At 36.5% G+C, this 12,529-nt stretch overlaps 1 protein-coding gene across 1 annotated transcript in view; it reads left to right on the plus strand.

The window, feature by feature from the left end:
• The window catches only part of LOC117171451 (ceramide phosphoethanolamine synthase), a 114,746-nt gene extending 110,971 nt beyond the window's left edge, over positions 1-3,775 (plus strand). The window contains exon 4 of the mRNA XM_033358786.1: positions 3,402-3,775. The gene's annotated coding sequence lies outside the window, so the exon portion shown is untranslated. The remainder of the gene's footprint in view (positions 1-3,401) is intronic.
• Positions 3,776-12,529: the final 8,754 nt, after the last annotated feature.

Consider the following 12,529-nt stretch of genomic DNA (forward strand, 5'->3'; position numbering starts at 1 on the left):
AGTCTGTATTCTCGTCCGTTTCGCTTTCCGGCGACTGATTACAATCGTCCATGATCGTTAGAGACTCAGCTTGTTCTAAATTTGTTTCTATTTGTTCTATTTCCACCATCAAGAATTTCTGATTGTTCAGAAATTCCTCGTGTTGCTTGCTGGTACAGAGTACTTGAGGTGGCCTTGTTGTGTTCATACCCTGTTGAAAATTTTGGGTTTTCGTATAGCATTGATTTTCTAAGTGTCCTAGGTTACCACATTTATGACATTTCATTTTCGTTCTGTCGCTCAAAAGGACATTTTGATTATGAACGTGGGGTGTTGTATTGTATTGGCTTGGGCTTTAGGTTGTGGCGTTGGTCTAAATCGTTGTTTTGGTTAATAATAATTTCATCACATCTTTTTTAACGGCTAATTTGCCCTCCATTTCGAGTGCTATTTCCCACTTGGTGCTTGAGCTGTATTCAACCTGAAGGGCGTAAGTTAGCTCATTGTAGGTATCTCGAAATTTTTGACTGTATGCCTGTACCCTCTCGGGGCCTTGCTTGACATTTTCTAACTTAGCATTGCATAATTCAACTGAGGTGGTTACTACTAAATTAGAACGCAGTGCATTGTACAAATCCTCGTAATTATTAATATGGATATGTCTAATCGATCTTTTTGTGTTGCCAGTAATTTTTTCTGTCAATATATAGTCAAGTAGTAAGTGGGGATTACTACAACGTATTCTTGCTCGTTCTACACTCTTTATAAAATCTTGAATCCCCACGTCGTTGCTACCATTGAGTCTTTCGTCGGCGGTTATATTTTTATCTGATATCCTGACACTAGCACGAGGTGCAGGTATGCGCACTTCCGTTAGATGCTGTCTCAGCAGTTCCTCTGCGTTGAACGAGTCATCGCCTCGTCTGTTCTCATGATGTCGCGTAGAGCTCGCTGTCTCGTCATCCGTTGCTAACGCATTTGTCGCTCGAGCTAACGCTGTTATCTCATTTCTTCGCATACTGTTTTCTTGATTAAGAATTCGTAGATTGTTTTTTATCATCCCTTGTCCTATTTTCAATTGATTTAATTTTACCAGGATATGTTGCAGTGGATCTATTTCCTTATGTTTGAGGTTTTCCATGGAATTTCCTGTTGTTTTTCCCTATACTTGAGAAACGCCAGTTTAAGAAATATCTTGGTCGTAGATTTAGATCCTTACTTGCAAAATCGTGCTAATATAACTATCTCAACAATGCTCAACCAAAATTGACATAACAATGAGTCCCCAAAAACGATTGCGTACTCTAGGCTTCTAACGTCTCGATCGACTTTTCCAAATTATTAATTGCAGGTTTTCTTGTTGCTTTTGGTGCACGTAGAATAGGGTTGACTTATTGTTAGTTCAACTGCTAATTTAACTAAAAGAACTTACTAACCATTTATCGAATTGATGCCTGTAGATACCATCCGAAGTTCGTATTTTCACTTTTTTCGGATTCGCGGTTCGTCCAAGATAGGGCAGTTTGATTTTCTTTCTTTTTTAAATTTCCGTAGAAACTTGATCGTTTTCCGCTATCAGGCAGGATAGCTAGAAAATGTAACGGGTCCGAATAAAAAGTTCAGTTATGTGTACACAATGTCAATTCGCCGTAACGAATTGAGGTACTTTATTAATTACGTATGGTATGATTTGCCATACATATGTCAATTGAATGAACGGAACTGTCGTGCAGTGCCTATGACTGCCTTCCATGACCCTGCTCATTAACCTGAATATTGGAGGGGGAAATGCCTTTGTTACAGCCTCTGTTACAGCATTAAAATAAAAAAATAAAGTATATAAAAATAAAAAAATAAAATGTCATTAACTTTGACTGAAGGTGACTTCAAGCACATACATAATCGTTTTAGTAGTATGTTGCGCGCAGAGTTAAAAAATAAAATTTTAAATTGCAAAGCTGTGAAGTAAATGGAAATAAACATACTGAATAATTTAATTCATGTGAAAAAAGATTGCAATGTTTGAAATTAGCAGGCAGATCGTACAATTTTTTTTGGAATCGTTGAATTTTAATTGTTTTACATTTTACAGCACGCAATTTTATTGACTTAGGTAACATACCACATATTCAAAGTCAAGAAAAGCCATATATCAATGATCCTATATTGCTAACTGCCCGGTAATAATCATTAAATTCTGAAGAATTAAGAATTTGTATTCCTATTAATACGCGATTTTTCCTGCGTCTAAAAATCTCCCAATGGCCACATAAAAAGTACAAATGCCATTCCTGTCAATCAACTTAGTGAAATTTAATGGTAGCTATTATTTAAACTATTTTTCATTATTAAATCGTTTAAGAGGTTGAAAATTCGGAAAATATTGAAATATATGTTAATTTATATTTTAATAATGATTTAAAAGCGTTAGCAAATGCATCATTTCGTGCTAACATACAGAAGAATGCATTACAGATAAATTCTATTTAAATGTATGAATTAAAATAATTTTTACTCTGGAGAGGCAGACTTAAATTGATTAGAAATAAAAATTCGAAACTTATATTCCACATGAAGGAATTAAAACAATTTATCACATGTATTTTGTTGACTGATTAGAAGGAATTAAATAAACCAAAATTATGACAACTTCCACAGAATACAAAGCATCTCTGTTAGGTGCCCCTACTGGTACAATTGGAAGGAATTAAATATATTGAAAACACGTTTTTTTTTGGGGGGGGGGAGAAAACTATGCGGCGATTGCTATGGAAATAGAAATGAATTAGTTTCAAAGATATCCTATTCTTATTGTAGAATTTTAGACAGATGGGAAAATCGCACATTCAAAAAAAATAGAATAATCATCACATTTACGCCGAAATCTGAAAATATTAAGTTTTCTTTATTCGACACTATCTATAATACACGGAACTGCTCTAAAAAGACTCATTTTTATTGTACTCCGTTATCTCATTGAATATTCCAATATTTAAGACACCGGTGCAGAATATTCTCATACACTCACACTGGGCACATATTACATATAGTCTCATACATGGTGCTGTCAATACATATAGTCATATGAAATAGAGGCATGAATATAACTTAGGAATGTCATCCAGTGAGCAAAAAATAAAAAGGCGTAACTAGAACGTCCTAAACATTATTTTTTTTAAGAGAAGATGAAAACCCGTCTATAGAGCATCCGAAAAACCTAACCTAAAAGCATATTTGCATCACAGTAAGTTATTAAAACGTTATTAGGCTAGATATTGAACATTATTTAAACGGTCTGATGAAGTGTTTGAACATTTATCTCCGCTGTGTAACTATAAATTGTAAATTTGTTTGTATATTTAAGAGTTTAAAATAGAATTTTAATGTTAAAATTCATTCAATTTTGTACTTTATTCTTGTAGAAATAAGATCACATGGAAGTGGAATTCTTGCATCGCCACAACGAACCGATGAGGAAATTATTGCATCATATTCACAAGTCTTCCCTATTTCCAAGATTGTACGACATTCACCAAACCTGTCACCAATATTACCGTTGCTGCATGGGATAGTAAATAATAGTCAACACATGCATTTGGACGAACGTAAATTTCTGGTTACAAGGGGTCCTATTTTAATAATTGGATGGTACAATAAAGGTGTGATTGCTCCATTGTATGATGCCAATGGCACTGTAGTTGCAATTAACATATTATACGAACGCACAATGACAATGAATGAGGCATCTCAAAAGCTAATGGGCGTGGGTCATCCCATGCGTGCTTCTTCGTATGACAGCTACAGCTCCGAATCTGACACTGATGACAAGGGGGGCGACAGCAGCCCAAGCCACGCTATTACCTCCATCAGCGCCAGCAGCCCTGTCAGAACAAACAGTCTCATCAGCACAACCTGCCCCATCAGCACTAATGACCCCGGCCATCACATCAGTCCGATCCGTACCATCAGCTCTAGTCCCACCCGCTATATCAGCCCTATTAGTACCAGGAGCCCCAGTCGCCACAGCACCAGCCGTCCCAGCACAAGCCGACCCAGCACAAGTCGCCCTAGCACAAGCCGCCCGAGCACAAACCACCCCAGTCGGCACAGTACAAGCGACCCTTTTGACACAAACGACCCTATCAGCACAAGCGACCTTTTCAATACAAGCCATTCTAGGAGCACCAGCAACCCCAGCCGCGAAATCGTTTCCGTCAGTACCGGCCGCCCAATCAGCACCAGCAGGCCCAGAAACGAATATAGCAGAAACCGCCGTGGTCGTAGCGGATTCTTTGCAAGATGTTTAGGCAGATGTCACTAATTCCATTAAGAGTGTGGCGGGGTCCCTCACTGCTGGAAATCTCATGTCTTTCCCGCAAGTTTTTATCAAGAGTGATTTGGTAAGTCTTAAAATTGTATTTAAAGTTTACAAAAAAATGACCGGAAGATTTTACGCCCACTCATGTTATTTAAATTTTTTATAATTAGTAGATATAGGGTAGTGGAACCTGTAGTTGGCCACGCGTCTCTAATTGTCGAAGGAATATATAATAAGGAGGTTAATGTCACATAATTTGGGGAAAAAATTCTGTTGATAGTATCTGCTCTAATTTAATGTAAACCACGAATCGGAAATAGGGCACAATTTATAAATATTAAATTAACCAGTGATTTATGGACTCCGTTTTTACTGTCAGAGTCCTAATGTGGTAATAATATAAACGTTTTCGTGTAAAAGTAGATACTGACTGTTGTATGAAGACTCCAGCCTTGTATTGCGTAAAAATTTACAATTTAAAATGTTTCTTCGAAAATTGTAAGCACTGGCCGAAGTGCTGGATTAGGTTTTGTAGTAAAATATTATGTTCGGCTAACCGGCTAACCTTAGGGTTTGAGGATAATTTTCTTGTAATCCCTTAGTCGGCCACGGAGAAATGACATTTGGATGTTATGTTTCAGTACTACGTTCATCGACATCGTACTTAAATCCACAAAACTAACAGCACAAAAATAAGTTTGCAGAACTTCACTCGATAGCGCTGGTGATTATTTCCATGAATTCCCTGGGCCACCTTACAGCACAAAACTGGCCGACCAAATGATTCTCTTGGTCGACTTAGGGAGATTTATGTACTTTTACACAAAATATTTATTTTTACATAGTGTATTGTTTTCTCGAGATAAATAACATGTGAATAATAAACTAGAAAATACACAAAAAAGACTATGGTACGTTGAAATATCGTACATTCAATTATTCCTCTACCCTATCGAATTTTTATACAAATTCGTCAAATATGTATGAAACTGTAATAAGACCCCGATCTGAAGTATTATAAATAAAACTAATGACACTCAATGAAACAAGCAAGTATATCACCTTGCTATTATCATTCCTTGTTAATATAAGATGCACTCGATTTGTCATAGATAACAGACATAAGAAAACCACAGTCAGATCACAGTAAAAACAAAGTGTGAACGTAACAGAAATTTTAGGGAACCATATACCTGTAACAAAAACTACTTTTGGTAGTGCAAATGCTACCACTACACACGGTATCGCTTCCCTCGTACTTGGGGTACGAAAAAACACCTACTTTCAATTGTCATTACAGTAGAGGCATCATAAAGTGGTCGCTGCCTGAAATGATAGCTGTCTCAACACATAAACTTAATTATTACATCATGTTAATTTTATTTGGCCTATTTTATATATATATATATATATATTTTTTTTTAATATTTTTATATTTTATATTTTATGTATATAATAGCCTATTCGGCTATTTTATATATTTGACTTAAAAACAATATATCAAATGTTGAAAAGGAAGAGAGTGAGTGGTCAGGCATCACGTCATGCACTAAGAGGATCATAAAATTTCCATTTCAATATTCCATTTAAACAAGCAAATTTAAAAAAATCAGAATCTATAGTAAACGTGATTGTTATTAAAAATGAATCTACGAATGAGAAGCGAAATTATGATTACGAAGAAAGCGAAATTTAGTTTTTACACCGGCCATTTTACATGGTCACGTAAATGACCAGAGACTCTTTTATGCTTTAAAGATATTGACGATTTAGTATAATAATTGTTGAATTTAAATGTTAAGTGAACTCGATTCGCAAAAGTAACCAATATGAGACCATTGTTAGCCGAACCCGCGATCAGAGGTAACAAATAAACTGGTTATAAGATTTGATTCATGAAAAGATGAAGTTAGTAATCGGCCGAATCAGTATGGCTAACCTCGAACTGCGTGTCGAATTTTTTTTATTCTGGCTGTCTAGGAACCTAGATATCATCTTCCTGCCGAAGGTGACTTCAAGTGCATCTTCTTTTAGTAGCAGTTAATAACCGTTCCGTCGGTAACTTTAGGAATTTTGTCTGTATGCTAGCGCCACGCAGTGGAAACCTCAGACGACAGCGCTGCGATGCAAGTGAGAGAGAATTTTATTTTTAAACTTCGCGCGCAACATACTATTTGAGCTATTATGGATGCGCTTGATGTCACCTTCAGCAGAAGTTAATGACAATTTAAAAAATTTTTAACGCTGCAAAAAAAAGTATTGCGATGTTGTTGTTGCTTGAAGATAATGAATTTAATTGATCCTATTTGGATTGATTAGTTGTCCGAGCGCATAATTAACCCCAACCAATCATTAGTGATTTTAATTGAAATTAATTTTTTTGTACTGGGGAAAATTCACGTTACTGTATGTAATTGTAAATGGATTCGTATTTCACTAATAAATATTCTATATTTTCATCAAGTTTTTACTTACGTCCTCCATAATAAATAATTAGTCACAATTTGCATCAAAGATAAACTACAAATGAAATAAATTATAATGATTTTGGTATGTCAAGTTCTCGATCATATCAGAACAAAACATGAACGGTGGTCATTTATAGAAGACCTCCCAAAGGTCCATAAGATAAAAAGTTCTAACTTTTAATACATTTCTTTGGGAAAAGTGGTTTTAGTTAATTTGGTTGAATTTGCTATGTTTTGTATCTCAGCGTTCTGAACAAATGTCTTCATGGTCGCAAAGCCCCCCCCCCCCCCCCCCCCCCCCCCGGGGTCCTAGATAAAGCCCACTGAATTCAGTAGCACCGCGTATTAGCCCTGCTTTCTCGGCTGGTGACTCTACTTGGAAAAGTGGTTTCGATTGTAAAATTCTTGATCTAAGGCTTGCTGTTCTACTGAAATACAAGGAGTATTTAAGACCTTCACATCAAGGTCCAGGTCAAAGGAATATCTTTAGGTCAAATTGATTTTTTTTCAACAGCAATCCCTTTTTACGACGCCACAATTGAAAAGAGCGTAGAATTCTACATTCTAATTTGAGTTTTACCGTAAATTGAAGTCAATAGTAAATAGTTAGGGTGACCATGACCTTGTTGAAGTTTAGAACCATGCTTGAATTACTCTGAAATACATGAAAACCAATGAACGTTGCCGCTTGCATTAGCCTTACCCAGAGTTCACCACGTGGAGGTTGAAAAGTAGGACTTAAATTCCTTAGTCATCGTTATTCTGTCAATCTTTGTAGCTATAAAGTTAATTAATATTTTTTTCTGATCTCGGATTGCGAGGTTGTGAAAAGTTTTATATTTGTTTGTATCTTAGTCTACTGTAGAGTAAATTTCGCGATTATTAAGACAATAAAGTAGTAACAATTAAGTCATTTCTAGTCTATTTTTTTCTATTAAACAAATCTCTATTCTTCATCATAGACTATAAATATTCCTATTCCGGCACCATCGTCATCATTATTCCTATTCCCTGTATCAGTATGAACCGCTCACGTGACCAGGTGAAACTTGATTAAAGGGAAAAACTTAATAGAAAATAGTCAAAAACTAATTAACTTCATAGTTAGCAATAAGAAATTGCAGTCTAAATAAGATTTTGACCTTAAACTAACCTTAACATTTGATCTCAAGATTATGGTAAAGCTCATATTCGGATGTGGAATTCTACGCTCTTTTTATTTACAGCATCGAAAGAGGAAGTCGCTGTTAAAAAAACCGATTTGACCTTGAGATCTCCCTTTGACCTTGAACTTCATGTTAAGGTAGCAAATACTCCTTGTATTTGCATTGAAGAGCAAGCCTGAGATCAACAATTTTTCAAATAAACACTACTTTTTAAGAGAGCCAATAGCCAGTGATACTGTTTTCAGCTGGCCTTATCTCGAAACCCGGGATATTTTGGGCTTTGCGCACATGAAGACGTTTGTTCAGGACGCTGAAATACAAAACATATAGCAAATTCAACCTAATTAGCCGAAACCCCATTTCCTTAAGAAATGTGCGTGGTCTCTTCAAATGTTATACTCTGCTTACAATTACTTACATTCGACATCAACAACAAAACACTAAATTAGTGTGAGACAATATTCAGATCCTGATACCTGATAATCATTTTTACCTATAGTCAGCGATACCAGCACCATTAGGTTTAGCTTCCAAGCTGGCATTTTCTTGTTTTTCTTCTTTTCTCGATGATTTTAAATTCAAGCGAGCCTCCCTCGCCGTGTCAGTCAGTGATTGCTCCGAGTACTCGATATGCCTCTCGTCAAATTTCATGCAGTAATTATAGCAGTTGTCTCCAATTTTGAGGTCCAATACACTTATCACGTCCAAAACACTTGAAATAACGTCGTTGAAAGTGCAGACAGCAAGGTCAGAGCAAACTGTCAGCACATTCAAGCCACTCTCTACAGTTTTTGGCGCCATCGACCACAGGAGTGCATTGAAGCTTTCGTTGCTGTTCTGGTTGGAACTTCGTAGACACCGGTTGAGTAAATCATCCTTGGTCAAATATTCGTATATTGGTTTGATAGCTTCGTAAACTTCGCTGTTGAGAGGTTGATTGTGTGGCAGTTGTCATGCTGCGGCTTCTCCTTGGTAGATAACTTGTGAGAGAGCGTTGTCGAAATATCTTTCTTCATATTTTCTACTGAATGAGGATTACGACGGATCACCAAGCCATAATATTTACTTAATTCGTCTATTAACTTTCCAGTAAGTTTACCTCGGCCACTTAAGCCTTTTTTTGTTTTTACCAGAGTACGTAAGCGAGAGCCCATACGTTTTTGTACGTGGTCAATGCACTCTTACTTCTGTACTTTTATATTTAATTCTTTATATGGATCTGAATCATCAATTCCTTTGAAAGTTTTGCTGTCGCCGTCTCTGACAAAATGCACATAAGGCTTACCGTGTAAAGGGAGAGACCGGGAAAACATTTTTTTTTCAGCGTTGACCTCCATTTTTCCTGCAGATTCTTGGTGATTCGCTTGGCATTCATCTTTATGGGTTTCTAGCCACTCTGCATGTTCTTCTGTGCCTTTTTTTCTTTTTCTAGTATTCGCAAGACTTACAATAACCAGATTTCACAACAATATCTACAACTTTTCAGGTTATCCAGCCAATTAGCGTCACTACACCGAACAGCGATGAGAAGCCACGTTTTCTCCACGTTTCGTCGCCAGATACTGTGATCCCATTTGTTTGTCCTTTCTTAGAAGATAATCTTATTTCTTCTTAAGATGCTCTTTTCAGACCTACTTTGCGCACGCTTTCAGTTGCAACGAAAATTTTTTTCAGAAGCGAGTCGTACAATGACTGAAACATTGGACGAGGCATATCCATAAAGGCACAAAATTTTGACAAGACATTCAGACCCACTCCTATTAAAACGCATTGCCAATGTTATCCGACAATTGATATCATACGCATTTCTAATAAATGGACTATTGGGCACACTTACTATCACTTTCTCTCCACTCATTTGTCCACACGATAAACAAACGATGTTAATTTTGAAGCCTAAGCCACGTTTTGATGATTGGGAAAACTGCACTGTTGAATGGCAAATACTACACACAAGATGCTCTGACATTTGTGTAAAAACAGACATTTGTTGATATGGTGCCTTTTTTAAGCAAATACTTTTTTATTCGACCCCATATTCACTAAAAACTTTCGCAGCGATATTATTTGAACTGTAGAACATGACTTTGGAGTTAGCGTGTTGCAACGGTCAAACGGACGCTACACTAATACACTAACACAAATACAGTTTAAAATCCTACTAGTGCCACCTATAGGTAACCGTGTATACCAATTACTAGTAGAAATATTCGCTAAGGGATATCTGATGCAGGCGAACATTTCGAAGCGAAGGGCTCGCCGCGTGAGCCCGACCGCCCACTGGGATACGTAGCGTCTGATGCTCACAATTCGGAGATTTTTTTTCGTAAAATCACTTTAGGACGTTCTTTATAACATAATTCTCTAGCATTTTAGCTAAAAAAAGATTTTTGGAATTTTTACATAGATGTTTCCCCTTAAGTTCACGCCCTGCTTGAGTATCTTCTTTATATTTCACCTCCCTTGGTAGATACGTTCCATCTCTTTAATATCTTGTTGGAATCTTTCTCCATACTCTTCGCTGTAATTACAGAAATTTATTGAAAAGTAACCAATATGGAAATTTAATACATGTTACATGAAGCTTATATTATATCCCATTTTACAGAAGTTTTGTATCATATTTCTCACAATAATTTTGTAACTATCACTCTTGTGAATCCCTAAAAAGTTTTCAACAACTTTCATTATGCTTAACTAAGTTGCTTTTTGCCCTTTGTTCATAGTTTCAACGAACTTATGACCCGTGCACATTTTCCGGATTTGAGGTTCATCGAATATTCCTGCTTTTACTTTTGCATCCGCTAGTTCTGGGAATTGTCCTTGAAGATATATCAAACAACTAGCTTCTTCTTCTAATGCTAATTTAAACTGCTTCATTATGGCCAGTCTTATACGCAGAGGTGGCAGTAAAGCTCTCGCCGGATCCACTAGTGGAAGGTTTAACTGAAAAGTTTCTATGACTGGCCAATCAATCTTTTTGTAATGATGAGGTTAGCCTCTACTATCCCATAATCATAGGAAACATGAGTATTTAACGTTACTTGATTGCTGACGCAGAATTATTCCCAATATTTTGAAATCGCCACAAATCCGCCAATTGTGTTTTTAATATTTCAATTTATCCCATACCAACTTTATATTTTCTCTTTTAACGTAGTTGAATGCGCTACCGGCATGGGAGCGAAAACATTCGTATTATATGGCAAAACAGCTTTCAAACTTCCCTTACAGGAATCAATGAGTAGTCTTTATTTGATGGCTTTTTAAATCCCTGGTTTCAATTCATCCATAAATCCATTCGTATCATGACGTATTTTTTTCCACCAAGTTTTTGTTTTAGAGTGTAGAAACTAAGAACTTACTTGTTTCTTTAGATAGTCCTAAGGCCCTGGTGAGATCGTTCGATTCTTCTTTTGGAAAAAGTTGTGGTTTTTTTTTTTACTTCCTACATATTCGACGTTAATTTCAGATTCACTAGAACATTCTTCTTCGCTAGCGTCTGCTTGGATCTCTAAAATTTCCCAAGAACAAATAAATCCGATTCCTTCAATAACTTGCTCATCTGTATTGCACATATTGATGGGTCTTATAACTGTCAGAATATCGACATAGATAATGCTTCTTTTATTTTGTTGTTGTTGAATCCAGTTACATCATTGTTGCAGAAATAGGAGTCCTCTTCACAAGTGGGTTTTGTCGATAAAACTGGACTTTTCAATTTTAGATCTTCAATCATTTTACTTGTATGCCAACGAGTCAATTGTGATCTACAATAATCGCATATTTTATGTGGCACCCATTCTTTATCCTAATCAAAAATTATGAAATCGTAACAATCTTCGTAAAATCTTCTGAATTTCTCAGAAATTGCCCTAAGTGTCTTTGGTGAATAGAATTTACTGCATACGTAGCAGAATGAATGAGGGTCTCTTTTATAATGATGTTTTGAGGTGGTAGCTTCAAAGTCAACTTGTGATTTAGTACCTTCAGATTGTTAATTTAAGGATTTTTTGGTTTTAGTCATAAATGCCATGATTATATGATAGACCCACACATTAGGAATCATGTTCCGATCTCGGGTGAGTCTGCCGTTCTATGGGTGATAACGCTCATACCACCCAAGGACTCATACAACCCAAGGGCTTTCCGACTTTAACAAGGATAATGTCAACTTGTCATTGGACACACTACGGCTTCATCCTTACACCCTAATGCCCTCCTGCAAGGCAGTACGCTCCTACTGGCTTCGTTACTGTAACAAATAGTAATATACGAATCATTCCACACATCCCCTTTCAGGGTCGTTGTCATCTTTCACAGTATCTGTCGACGGCATCTACTGATTTTCGACTAGTTTTCAATTTTCGCTGAACCAGAAATCAGACCAGTGGAGTCTGTTCTGTTGCATTCAAAGTTTTTTCAAAGTTACATGTCACATATTAAATGCTACGACCGTGGTGCCGAAACGAATCAAGATTTTTACTCATCAACCTCGAAAACATAGGATATGATCACTTTGTATTGAAAAAGTATATTTTACATAAAATTACCAATTTCACCCTCTTTTTCAGTTCGGGGACGAACTGTGACGTCAC

This window comes from Belonocnema kinseyi, chromosome 4, assembly GCF_010883055.1.
Source record: "Belonocnema kinseyi isolate 2016_QV_RU_SX_M_011 chromosome 4, B_treatae_v1, whole genome shotgun sequence".
Taxonomy (NCBI): domain Eukaryota; kingdom Metazoa; phylum Arthropoda; class Insecta; order Hymenoptera; family Cynipidae; genus Belonocnema; species Belonocnema kinseyi.